The sequence below is a fragment of the Mixophyes fleayi genome, chromosome 1 (genome assembly GCF_038048845.1).
Source record: "Mixophyes fleayi isolate aMixFle1 chromosome 1, aMixFle1.hap1, whole genome shotgun sequence".
Taxonomy (NCBI): Eukaryota; Metazoa; Chordata; class Amphibia; order Anura; family Limnodynastidae; genus Mixophyes; species Mixophyes fleayi.
The window spans coordinates 390717066-390730381 of record NC_134402.1 but is presented as its reverse complement, the minus strand read 5'-3'; positions in this window follow the sequence as shown (position 1 = coordinate 390730381).

Sequence of the window (13316 nt, the reverse complement as noted above, 5' to 3'; positions counted from 1 at the left end):
AATTCCTGTATTGTTGTGATGTTAAATTCTTGCACTGTAGAACATGATATAAAGGTCTTAGAAAATGAATGAAATTGACAGCACTTACAAATTTGTGATCCACAATGAAAAGAACCCTTATAATGTAGCCATGTGGGGGTGTCCTGAGTATAATGCTAGTATAATTGCTAGGGAACAGTAAAATACCCAAAGTCAAAGCTTTACTGCTTACAAGCCTACAGCTAAAACTGTGTGTCATAAAATAAGATGGGTAAATTATGTCAGCATCCTACCTAAATCCTTATATTCTACACTCTGGTTGGTACAACAGGTAGGTAAGGATTTTTGTCATTAGACTTTATAAGTTGATTTCTAAATTTGTTGGAAGCAATCATTTGACCTTGAGTGATAGCCTCTTTCCAGCAGGTCTTTAACAACTGAATTATTATGGAAATATATATTTGAACAACAACAGAGTGCTTTTATAAAATCACCATCTGAAATTGACTTAATTGTGTGAAATGGATGACAACTATTTGCTTTCTAAAGTGCATTGCTTTGGTGGATTTAAGTGTCCACCTAGTTATATAACTTATTGCCCACTAACATTTCCAATTCTGTTGATTTGCATTCAGCTCTACAGGGCCCTACTATACCAGAAGTAAATAATCAATACAGTGCCTGTACCATTAAATGGTTAAACAGATTGTCATTTGCAAGATGTGGAGCTCTTCACACCATCCTTAAAAAGGGGAGCTAAGGGGAATATTAAGTCCCCACATAAACTCAGATAAAAAAAACTCCATAAAATTTAAATTGCTGTGGGCCAATAATTACTATCTTCCAAAATAAACACTTTAAGATAAGGAAAAGGGTACTATAATTGTTAAAATGGTTAAATATAAGGACCACACATCAACAGTAATCCGATTCAAATGCCAAACCAGACCCTGATAAAGAATATGCACACGGTTGGCATTTTTAATATAACCTGGTAATCTAGCAATTGGGGCTGTAGGCCGCGTTTGGATTACCTTCAATTCTGTGCACCCCCCCAACCTTTAGTCCTTCAAACTCTTACTCAAAACTCATCCTTTCAAGGTCGCCTATCCTACCACCTCCTAACCATTCTATCCATCTCCTCCTCTTCCTCCATTTTCTCCCAGTTGGTCCTACTGTCTCTCCCCACCCCTCCCTCTAGAATGTAAGCTCGTCCGGACAGGGTCCTCTTTACCTATTGTCCCACGTCTGTCTACTATCTGACTCCCTTGTATGTCCTGTCATGTATTTTGCTGCACTCTGTGTGAGTGCCCATAGCATTAATCACACTCATCCGTGCTACTTATATGTATTACCTCATCTATTTTTTATTTGCTTCTGTATCCGGCGCTACGGTATTTGTGGCGTCTTATAAATAATTAAATAAATAATGATAATCATAATAATAACAATCAGATCATGCATGCAGAACATACCTACATAGACAGTTCAGTCATTTTTCCCCCTATAGTCTCTCGCTGTTGATAGACCTGAGACAAATGAAGGTGGGAGAAGGTGGGGATGGTTAAATACCACTATTTCACAACCTATACAAGACGAGCATACTTCCAAGATACCATTTTATTGCATCACCCTAATCCAACAAATTGCCGTAAAAAACATTAGATTTGTGAGGTTACAAGTCGTTCTGGAAACATATCTACAGTGCAAAATGTCATTTATATAATCTCTTTCTGCAATGTTACACAGTTTTGCTATCATTTGACACAACTGTGCTGTTTCCTCCATATCTGTATATATCACCTCAAGATTTATTTTGTAAACCTGAATTCTATAGTACAATTTGTTACAATGCTAACTTTTGCCAATGTTCTACTTCTTTCTGTGTTATCCACACATGTGTATGTTTAATATATCTGTCATTCATTTATGATTTCTCACTGAGATTCTACTTGTCACTGCGCATAGCTTTCTTCTTTTTGATAAGGTCAGTCTGCGGAGAGGAACAAAGTGCACATGAGTAATACATTACTCAACCACTTGTATATATACATCTATTTTTCTTACCAGGTCCCACATTCCAGAAAGGTACAGACATGGCACCATGATAAAAAGGGTCATTTAAAATACTTTGCAAAAGCTCTGTACTGTGAAGGATTGAATTCTCACTTGAATGCTTACATTTTCACTTTTTTTTTCCAATCCTGAAGTATTATTTTTGAATAGCAGCCTGAAACCGGCTTCTTTATGTAACTGACCAGGTTGATATAAAAAAAGGTACACTGTTGAGCAAGGTCATTGTAAAGCAAATATATTTTATATTAGAAAAGTTATGTTTAACTTAAAGGGAAATGGCTTCAAATTATAATTTTTTTTATGTTGCGTCAAGGTAAATGCAATTCGGTTCATAAGAATCTTTTCAACGTTTGATTTATTCTGTCTTGTTGTAATATTGTTATAAAGGTTTAATAAGTGGCGAAATTCCCTCCATTGACAGTAAAATGCCCAAAATATATTAAATTACATTTACAAATTGATCGTTATACATCTATACTTGCCTTGGCAATATCCTCCTCTTTATAAATTTGGCCATGCTCCTCATGATGTTTATGCAGCAGAAGATATTTGTGATTATTATCAATAAGCAGCACCAATTATTGTCTTTTTTATGGTTTTGGAGCTTTTTGGATAACGGGTATCTAGATAAATAGTCCTAGACCTGTGTATGTGACAAAATGGTTTTGCAGCAATACTTAAATTCTTCAGGCCTGATTTATTATGGGAAGCAAGGCATAAAAAATTAGTAACTTTGCACCTGTGAAAAACCATGTTCGATTGGAGGGGGAAGCAGGGCCGGCGCTAGCCTTCATGGCGCCCTAGACATTTTTACAAAATCGGTGCCCCAGCCCCCCCGCAACAATCGGCGCCCTCCTCCCTCCTCCCTCCTCCCCCCTCACCCCGTCTTTCCTTACCTCACCACCGCCGCCTCTCTGCTCCGTCTCCTCCCCTCCACTCACTGACACTAGTGAGTGGAGGGGAGGAGACGGAGCAGAGAGGCGGCGGTGGTGAGCAATAGCCTCTTCCCCCCACCCCCGTGCATCTGAATGCTGTGCGGCGGCCGTGACAGGTATGGTCAGCGGTCGCCGCACAGTTTTAAAGTAATTTTAATTAGAGCCCGGCGCCCTAGGCAAGTGCCTAACCTTGCCTAATGGGAGCGCCGGGCCTGGGGGGAAGGTAAATTTAAAATATGGGGGCAGATTTATAGTTGAGGTAGGGCAAGTCCTAGATCAACTTTAAATTTCAGTGTACAAATAAGCTATCAAGTATTTGTGTGCCTCATGAGAAAACAGACAGTATTTAACTTATGTACAAAATAATAAACTAATTTGCACCCCTTCCATTGTAACATGGTTTTGACCAAGAGAAAACTTACTCATTTTTTGCCTTACTTTCCTTAATGAATCAGGCCTGTCATATTTTCCCCTGACAGGGCTGGTTTTTACCAATGTAAAATTTTAACTTAGAGCAGTGGTTCCCAAACATTTGCAGTTCGCGGCACCCTTAGAGTCTCCATAATTTTTTCAAGGCACCCCTCCAAAATAATTACTGAGCAGTCCTGTTTTAGAAGTATTTGGGTCAAAAAATTGTAAAAAGTATTTAGGTCAGGACACTCTGCCCCCTCTGCATCCAGACACTCTGCCTCCAGGCACTCTGCCCCCTCTGCATCCAGACACTCTGCCCCCTCTGCATTCAGACACACTGCCCCCTCTGCATCCAGACACTCTGCCCTCTCTGCATCCAGACACACTGCCCCCATCTGCATCCAGACACTCTGCCCCCTCTGCATCCAGACACACTGCCCCCTCTGCATCCAGACACTCTGCCCCCTCTGCATCCAGACACACTGCCCCCTCTGCATCCAGACACTCTGTCCCCTCTGCATCCAGACACTCTGCCCCCTCTGCATCCAGACACACTGCCCCCTCTGTATCCAGACACTCTGCCCACTCTGCATCCAGACACTCTGCCCCCTCTGCATCCAGACACACTGCCCCCTCTGCATCCAGACACACTGCCCCCTCTACATCCAGACACACTGCCCTCTCTCACGCTGTCCCCTCTGCCCTCTCACGCTGCCCCCTCTGCCCTCATGCTGCCCCCTCTGTCACGCTGTCCCCCTCCTCTGCCCTCTGTCACGCTGTCCCCCTCCTCTGCCCTCTGTCACGCTGTCCCCCTCCTCTAGCCTCTCCCACGCTGCCCCCCTCCTCTGTCATGCTGTCCCCCTCCTCTGCCCTCTCTCACGCTGTCCCCCTCCTCTGCCCTCTGTCACGCTGTCCCCCTCCTCTGCCCTCTGGCACGCTCCCTCTCACTTTGCCCCCTCTGCCGCGCGTCAGCCATAGAAAAAACAAAGAACACAAAAACTTACCCAGCATCCTCCTCTCTCACGCAGCTTGTCACTGAATATCGACATTCAGTGACAAGCTGCGTGAGAAAGGAGGATGCTGGGTCCCGGCGCACACTTTGGGAACCGCCGACTTAGAGTGTTTATTTTTCATAATACAAGCTATTGATACATAAGACAACTTGTAGCTGATTCAGCAGTGGGTGACTTTTCTGCACTGAGCAAACTTTGCTTCCCAGGTATAAAAGCTCATTTACAAAGCTGATAAACTCTGGGGTCACATTGCAAAAGGATGTTTTGTGATTGTATGTGCCTAGTTTAAATGCGCCTGTTATTATGGAAAACACATTCAAGATGGTGGTGTCTTTGCATCTTCGATTAGGAGGAGCTAGGCACACACAATCAGAAATTAGATTTTGCTTTCCAGAATGAGATATTTAAATAAAGTTCAAGAGGTGGAGAGAGCACATTTTACAAAAGTGTACCCTGTTTAAGGGGAAGTAAAAAATATTTTTTCCCCGCAAAAGGACTTGACTTTACATGCCACTGGATGTGGCAGAGATCAGTCTTATGCATTCAGTGAGATGCCTTTTGCACATTCCAGATTTAGATGGGAAAGCATTGTTTTGGGCACATTTCTACCACCTTAATATTTATAGCACCGTTTACTACCCTGACCTGAACTAAGGCAACTAATTACAGTTCAGTGAAGAACAAATAACTATCACTCAGTAAGAGGACTGCTGATCCCTGCTGAGGTGCCCATCACATTGCCACAGATCAATATGAAGAAAGCCCAAGGCAGTTAAACAGTTATGCTGAAAACAGGTGGGCACTGAACTATATAGCTGGTTACTTTGGCGAGGGTGTTATGCTGACCATAGATCTGCTCAGGGGCGGGCTGGCCCGGGGGGGCAGAGGGGCATCTGCCAGCCCGCGCCTGGATCTGCTATGCACAGTTTAACATAACATATACATTTATAAGTATGTTTTTATTCACCATTCCATGTTTGATATTTATTTTATTTATATACTGTGCTCTGTGCTCAGCACAATACATTGGGTTATCCAAGCTGCACAAACTATTTACTTTTTTATTATACAAAGTCATGCAATCTGGGCCTCCATCATGTAAGCAAAAAAAAAAGTGGCACCCTCTATAACGGATAAGTTAATAGCACTGATCTATTTAATAATCATCATCATCATCATCATCGTTTATTTATATAGCACCACTAATTCCGTAGCGCTGTACAGAGAACTCACTCACATCAGTCCCTGCCCCATTGGGGTTTACAGCCTAAATTCCCTAATATAGACACACACACACACACACACAGACAGAGAGGGAGACCGACAGACAGGGAGAGACTAGGGTCAATTTTTGATAGCAGCCAATTAACCTACTAGAAAATATATCCTGAAAGGTGCTATTAACTTCTTGCCACCTCCCTCTTTAATTCCTGTTCTTGTAGCAAGACCCCCACAAATCCCTGAAACCTGAAGCCAGGCTGCATCTATTAACAGAAGGCAACTTTTGCAGATCACAGTCTGTAATGCTCAATAAATCCAACCAAATTCAATATATCATAAATGTGTTCCATTCTCGTAATCTGATTGGACAAACTGAGTCCAGCGATGCTGCCATTGACCCGCTTGCCAGTTTTAGTTAACTATAGGAATCTCATGAGAAAGATCTCCATATATTTACTGCATGAGGAGGCCGTAATATAATGTGGACAACTATACACACAATTTCTGTCTTTTACTAAACAACCTCTCATGTTCACATTTTTTTTAAATGGCCAAGTGAAAAGTATTGGAGAAGAATTTTTTTTTAGGCATAATCAGGCACTTTTTAAAGTAAATGTGCCAAATCAAGCTGCATTAGTTGTGCGCGCTCAGTACACGAATATTTGACACAGCTAACATAGGTGGCACAGTTGGCATGCTACATGAAATGTGGTGGATTGTGCTAGAAACCTGCTGAATCTGTTGGTGACAAAATAGATGTAAATAGAGTCTCAAAATGTTATCGACACTATATTCAAATTATATATATATTCAAGACAAGTTAACCCGTGCATGATACTCATGCATTCTAGTCAAATCAAGATACTTAAGGTCTTAAAAAGGTTCTTGTCATGCATTTGGGCCTAGCCCAGGCCTCCTCAGGGGAAGATCGTTACTTCCCGACGCAAGCGCCCTTTTTAATGTGTGTTCATGAGGTAAAATTACCTCACGAAAATGAGTTTGACCCCTCAACTCGTAAATTTAGCCTTTACTACCCCTCCCACGGGGGGAAGGGGGGATGATGGAAGTTAACTGACTTGACTATTCTAATTTTTTTGTCAAATAATGTCAGTATACCAAATTTCAGGTCAATTGGATGAGCCCTTTCTGAGAAAATAGTTTTTTCCACACACACACACACACTAACGCACGCCTCTACACATGTGTGTTCATGAGGTAAAATTACCTCACGAGAATGAGTTTGAGCCCTACCAAATTTCAGCCCTTTTTGAATTTTTTTTCCCACACACACTAAGAATTTAGTAGGTCAGTGTATAACTCTGCCCAGCAGGTGGCGCTGCAACTTGGTTTTTTTTTTTTCCACACACAGACGCCACTAAGCATTTATATATTAGATATGTGCTTAACTAAATGTTCTTTGCAAACCATCCACCAAGCTCTCATTTGAGATATGCATGTTTATTCTTATTAGTTCAGCAATCTAGAGCGAATGGCGGCCTACCTGAAGTATCGTTTTCCTCATAAGCATCCTTTTGAATCCTTTTACCATTCTCAATGATTTCTATAATTCAATTCTGCCTGCCCATGCATCATTTAGCATGCCAGTTTACTGTCACCCATGGCTACCGCACAGAATAATTCTTTCGCTCTATGCCGCTATACCATTAACGAGAGCAAATCTTTGTCCACTCTTTTTGTCTTTTTGACTGCCATATATCACATGAAATGTCTAGTGCATTACCCGAGACAAACAGACTGTGTTTGGTTTTCTTTTACTCTTTTTTTTTTCCTTTCTAAAATGGACCGCACCATTACATTTAGAACATGAAAAGGAGATAGTAAAAAAAAATATTCTCATGGCTGTGAGAGAAACAGCCCTGAAAATAATGCCTCTTTGTTGCTTGACAGTGAACAGAAGCTGATTTACATCTGTGGCTGATCTTTCATGAATTGGATAAAAAGGAGGCAAACTCCAGCCATACCAAGCAGCTCCGTGTGTTGATGAATCCCTTGGCACATGTTAATTAATAGCCTATTGTGTCTGGCAGTCTTGCAAAAAGGGAATCTACACAGTTTGATCTTTTAAAACAGATGGAAATCTCAGTGCTTACACCCCGACTTGTTCTTTTATATTATGCCTACACACAATTTTAACTATAATAGACATGAAACAAGGGAATGCTATTACATTTATAGGAGACGATCAAAGGATTCAAAATTGTTAAATCATAAATAACTTTAACCGTTTTTTCAATAAAGTTGTTGAAAAAAATCCTTTGTTTAATAAGACTTTTCCTGAATGTGCAGATAGTGGACATGGAGACAATTTGAATAGAAATTGAGCAATTTGACCTATTTGTTCTATTTATAAGAATGTTGCCACTGTTGTCCTACATTACAGATTAAAAAATCTCCAATCAAATGACAAGAAGGATATGAGCGACTAGGCAAACAAATCACAATGCTGCCATTTATTTGTATACTAATGTACGGAGAATTATAACTGAGAACGTTTTTGTGTGTTAAAAACGCAGTGGCTCCAAGTCATAAAGATAAAGAAAGAGATGAGGAAGGAAAGATCGAGAGAGAGAGAAAGATTGAGAGAAAGAGGCATGTCAATGTGTGATGCTGTTCCACAGATATTGGGAAGCTCAAGCAAAAGCTATTTGCTCCAGCTTTATGATGTCATGCCCCTATTTATGCGCAGTTGCAACTTTTAAAGCTGTGACACTTAGAATAAAGGTTGTCGCAATGTCCCTGTTGGGGTATCGGGGTTCACTGATACTTCTATCAATCACCTTTAATGTCAGTCAGATCTTCCTTGATTTATCAGTCAACTGGTGAACAGAAAAATACTCAACACCTGTATGATATAATGCTGAGCAGCTTTTGTTCTGTTCCAATTTGAGACTGCTTCAGCGTCTATATTTATACATATAAGTCTAGGGGTATAGATGCTGAACAACCAATTATAAGACAGTAGATTATGAAAGTAAGTCAATCAACAATTATATATATTGCAGTTTTCCAACAAAGTTCAGACAATTCTTTCCTCTTTCTGCGTTATCTCTTTCCAGGTTTTCTGCCAATATTCTCGTGCTGCCCCCAGCTTTGAGCTCTTGGGTTTTATCTGTAAAGAACGTCTCGCTTTGCTGCTTGTCCTTGGTCTGTTTCTGTTCATGGGAACATCCTGCTATGTAGTTTCACAACCTTGAATAATTCATCTTTAAAACTGAACATAATATCTGCTAATTTCTCTTAAGGTTATAGCATAACATATTAGTTTCTAAAGCTTAATATATGATAGATATTAAATCAATAATAATACATTTTTACCCTTACATCCCCTTTAGATGGATACATACATTGTCCCACATGCAATAGAGGCCAAGGAATCCTGCACCATATACCCCAGGGTATAAGATAGTGGCTGTGTGTTACCAGTATTAGACTCCTCCAGCTGTTATTGACATCATAGGACTTCAATGCCACAGGCATGAACAAGGCCGATGGTTGCTGGTCATACTGGGTAGCCCCTAAGTGGAGGGAAGCCCAGACAGAACAAAACAATAGCTGATTCAGTTCTCCTTGCAAGACAGAATTAGTAGATTCAAGAAAAATGTATTCAATTATATTTGTGTAATCAATGTCTTTCCAGTTACTGTCAGTTAATAATAATTCTAGTTTTCTAACATGACAACAGAGGAGACCTTGTAGAGTTTTTTGCACCAGTTTTTTTGACTGAAAAAAAAATTCACTTTAAGCACCAACATATACTGCAGCCATCAGTGTAGATTTAATAAGCAGAGCTTTTTTGGTATTGTTCAAATTGACACAAATCAGTAGCGTTATGTGGTGGTTTGAAAAAAAAAACTGCTGGAAAGTCTGTCAGAAAAGTCTGTGAGAGGTTGTTGTGAGAGGCGAGTAGCCATTCTGCACATAAGAGAAGGCACAATACACACATATGTGCTTTAAGGAAAAGTGACAAAAAGAAAAACATTGTTAAAGAAAAGAATGATATGAGCGACCTAGAATCCCACCTAGAGTTTGCCAGAAAGCATGTGGGAGATACATGCATCAAATGGAGGAAGATTCTATTATCTGATTAAATTAAGATTGAAGTTGTTGGCTTTAACGCTATGTTTGGCATTATCTCAAAACTCTGTCAACAGCTTGAAGCATAGTGGCAGAAACATAATGCTATTGGGATACTCCTTCACTTCATGGACTCGAAAGCTTTTCAAACTAGGACAATATGGATGGTGCAAGATATAGACAATATTCAAAGGGAACCTTATGCAGTCTGAAAGAGACCTAGGAAGATTTATTTTTCTGCAGAAAAATTACCCAAAGCATACAGCAAATGCCACACTGGAGTGGTTTAAATCCAAATATGAAATGCCCTGGAGTGGCCAAGTCAAAGCCCAGACATCAATCCCATTGAGAATCTGTGGAATGGTTGGAACATTGCTGTTCACCAATGTAACCTCCATGTGAGTGTGGTCCTGCATAAGTGGGTAATGCACTTCCTCACTTGCACTTTCCTCTGCCATGACTAGCTCTTGGGTGTGGGCATAAGTAATCACAGGGTCCCCCCACATGCAGATTTTACAGCAATATCTGGTAAGTGGGCTCACTGGTGTTGTTGCGTGGTGGTGTAGCGTAATAGTTGTCACAGTAAGTTGGGCACCAGACCACCTCTATATTGCAAAACTCTTTCTTTTACACTTCTTCACTGCAGCACATTCTTAAAGAGGTGCCGTATTAAAGTAAGTATATAGAAGTTCATGTATACATCTCCTGTTTCCTCTTGCACACTTCTTAGTGACTACATGGACAGAATATTAATAGGGCAGTCACAATTAACATGGTGGCTTTTGTATTTTTATCTCTCTCTGCTGTGTTCACTCACCCCTCCTGTGCAGAGGTTATATCTCCATTTACTATACCACTATCTATGGCGCACTCTCAGCCGTGCTCACACCTCCACTGCGGGGTGACTGTTCGCTCACTTGGGTTTTGATACTGACTTGTTAGTGTTCTCTCAGCCCTGCTTAAACCTCATCTGCGTGGCTAACATCGCTCACTTATTTTGTGGGTGTCTCTTTAATCTGGTGCTGTCTATCTCTTGAAATGTAACACTCAGTCTATGGCTGTTGTCTCTCAGTCACACTGATATATTCTGAGCATAGTTGCCAATTCCGCTTATAACAAGCGGAATTGGGCTTGTTTTTTTCAGAGTTGCAGGGTTTTTTGGTTAGTCCCGGGTTGCGTTTTCTTTTGGCTTCACAACATTTTTTTTTTTCAAAAAACTTTATTGCCTTGTGTATAATAACGCTTTAGTCAGTGTAAGGACGCTGCTGGTCTCTTAAATGGGCGTCACCTCAGGTGTTGGTAGGTAAACTTCAGCGTTGGCTCCTCTTGGGGGAGCCTGTCTGTGTTGAATGCAGTATATATGGAGAGTATATATGCGACCAGACAGAACATGATGTGTGTAATTATAGTGTAAAGCTAGGGATATATTGTAGTGTACAGAGAAAACGCTCAGGTACTGATCAGCTTATACCATTTTGATGTTGCTAAGCAACCACATTCCTACTGTGTCAGCTCTGTGTCCTAGTGCCATGGCCACACATTCACTCACTCCAGGAGGTTTTAATAATAAAATAAGGGGGGGCGTTACACCAAGTATTATGAGGTCTGTTGACGGGATTGTCTTAAATCTCTAAAACAATACTGGCAATTCCAACAAATTCTACATCCTCTCCCCTCCTTTAATTCCCCCCTACCCTTACTAATTGTTCCAAGTTCCCCTCTCTCCCCTTGATCTTATTCACTACTTATGTAGGTTCCCAGTTTCCGCTAGTTTTGCCTGGACTCTATACACATGTTTAGTATGTATCCTTTGAATGTGCCAATTCTTTGTTGATGTTCTGGACTCTGTTTGCCTCGCACAGTTTTGTTTGATGCTCTATAACCTTTATAGCTGCATTGTACCCCTTCCATCCCCCTATCTTCTTTTCTGTATTGCATCCTATACTACTACTATTGAGAAATTAATAAAACTTTTAAAAAAAGAAACTTGCTATTCACCAACAGTTCCATCCAGCCTGAAAGAAGTAAAGCAATACCACAAAGTAGAACGGGTGAAAACTGCAATGTCCAGGTGTGGAAAGCTGGTAGAGACTTACCCAACTAGAATTATAGACTTTCTTGTAAATGCAGCTAAGGGAGCTTCTGCGAATGATTAAATAAGGTGCTTGAATATTTTTGTTACTACATATTGTCTTTTTTTTATTTGTAACTTATTAAGAAAAATCTGTTTTGTTTGTATGAGTGGGGGTGAGGGATTATTTGATATGAGTATTTTGTGATTTTTGATCACTGGTAAGAATTCCCATATAAACCAATTACAATTAGATATGCTCGGGCTCGGTTTTCTGAAAACCGAACCCACCCGAACTTAGGGAGAGTAGGAAAAATGTCATTGTTGCGTTGTCGGATCTTGCGGGTTTTGAATTCCATAAGTACCTCCCTTCCCAGGAGATTCAGCTCCATTGCTCACATAGAAACAAGGGTAGCAGTGTTCTTGACACTCTCCATTCTCTAGTGACATTGCTCAGTGCCATTGCTCACACAGAAACAGAGTTAGCAGTGTTCTTGTCATTCTCCAGTCTTCAGTGACATTGCTCAGTGCCATTGCTTATACAGAAACAGAAGGGGTGGCAGTGTTCTTGTCACTTGACAAAAATTGACTGGAAATGACTGGAAATTTGTGTTATTGAGGTCAATAATAATGTAGGAACAACAAAAGAGCCAAATTATGTGATTTGAGCAGAAAAAATAGTGATTTTAGAAACAAATAGGGATCCAGAACCAAAACACGCAAGGGCGGTTTTGCCAAAACCAAAACCAAAACACGAAGTTAATCCAGATCCAAAACCAAAACCAAAACACTGGAGTCAGTGAACATCTCTAATTACAATTCCATGGGTTAAGAATATAAAATGTGGTCATTGCCAAAATGTGGTAAATACCATTTTATATCCACTCTATTTTTAAACATAATTTCAACTACTTCCCAACCTCCTGTCACACTGTATATAAAGTACACAGTGTTAGACTTCAAAGATGTGTGACAACTTATAAATACAATGGGATATTTTACCAAGTATAAGTCAGTGTAGCACATGTACAGTATGAATGCTCATGAGTCTACACGTACACAAGTGTTCACATTGAGTGTGGACTGTCATGGCCCATCTGTGCATCTAATGTGTGAAATTATTGTCTCTGATCTCTTGTTATCCAAAAATACTGCATATTTAAACATAATTCATGTTTTTCCTAACAGTAGTGAGGCTGATTTTTGTTTAAATGTAAATGTTTTACATTATATTTATACATTAAACTATATTAGTGTAAGTGCACATATATTTGTGCATTGGGCTTTACCTGTGACATGCTTGTCCCAATATAGAGCAAGGGACTTAGATAAAACATCAGGAAATATTCTGATTTCAGACAGCTTTGAGGTGTATTACGTTTCAGGTCATAATCAATGGCTAAGAAACCCTGCGGATCATAGCCAAATCAGGAATGCCCTCATAAATGCAAACTTTGAGCCTAGTTCAGAGAATATCATACTACATCAATAAAGAACACCCATTTTCACCCATCA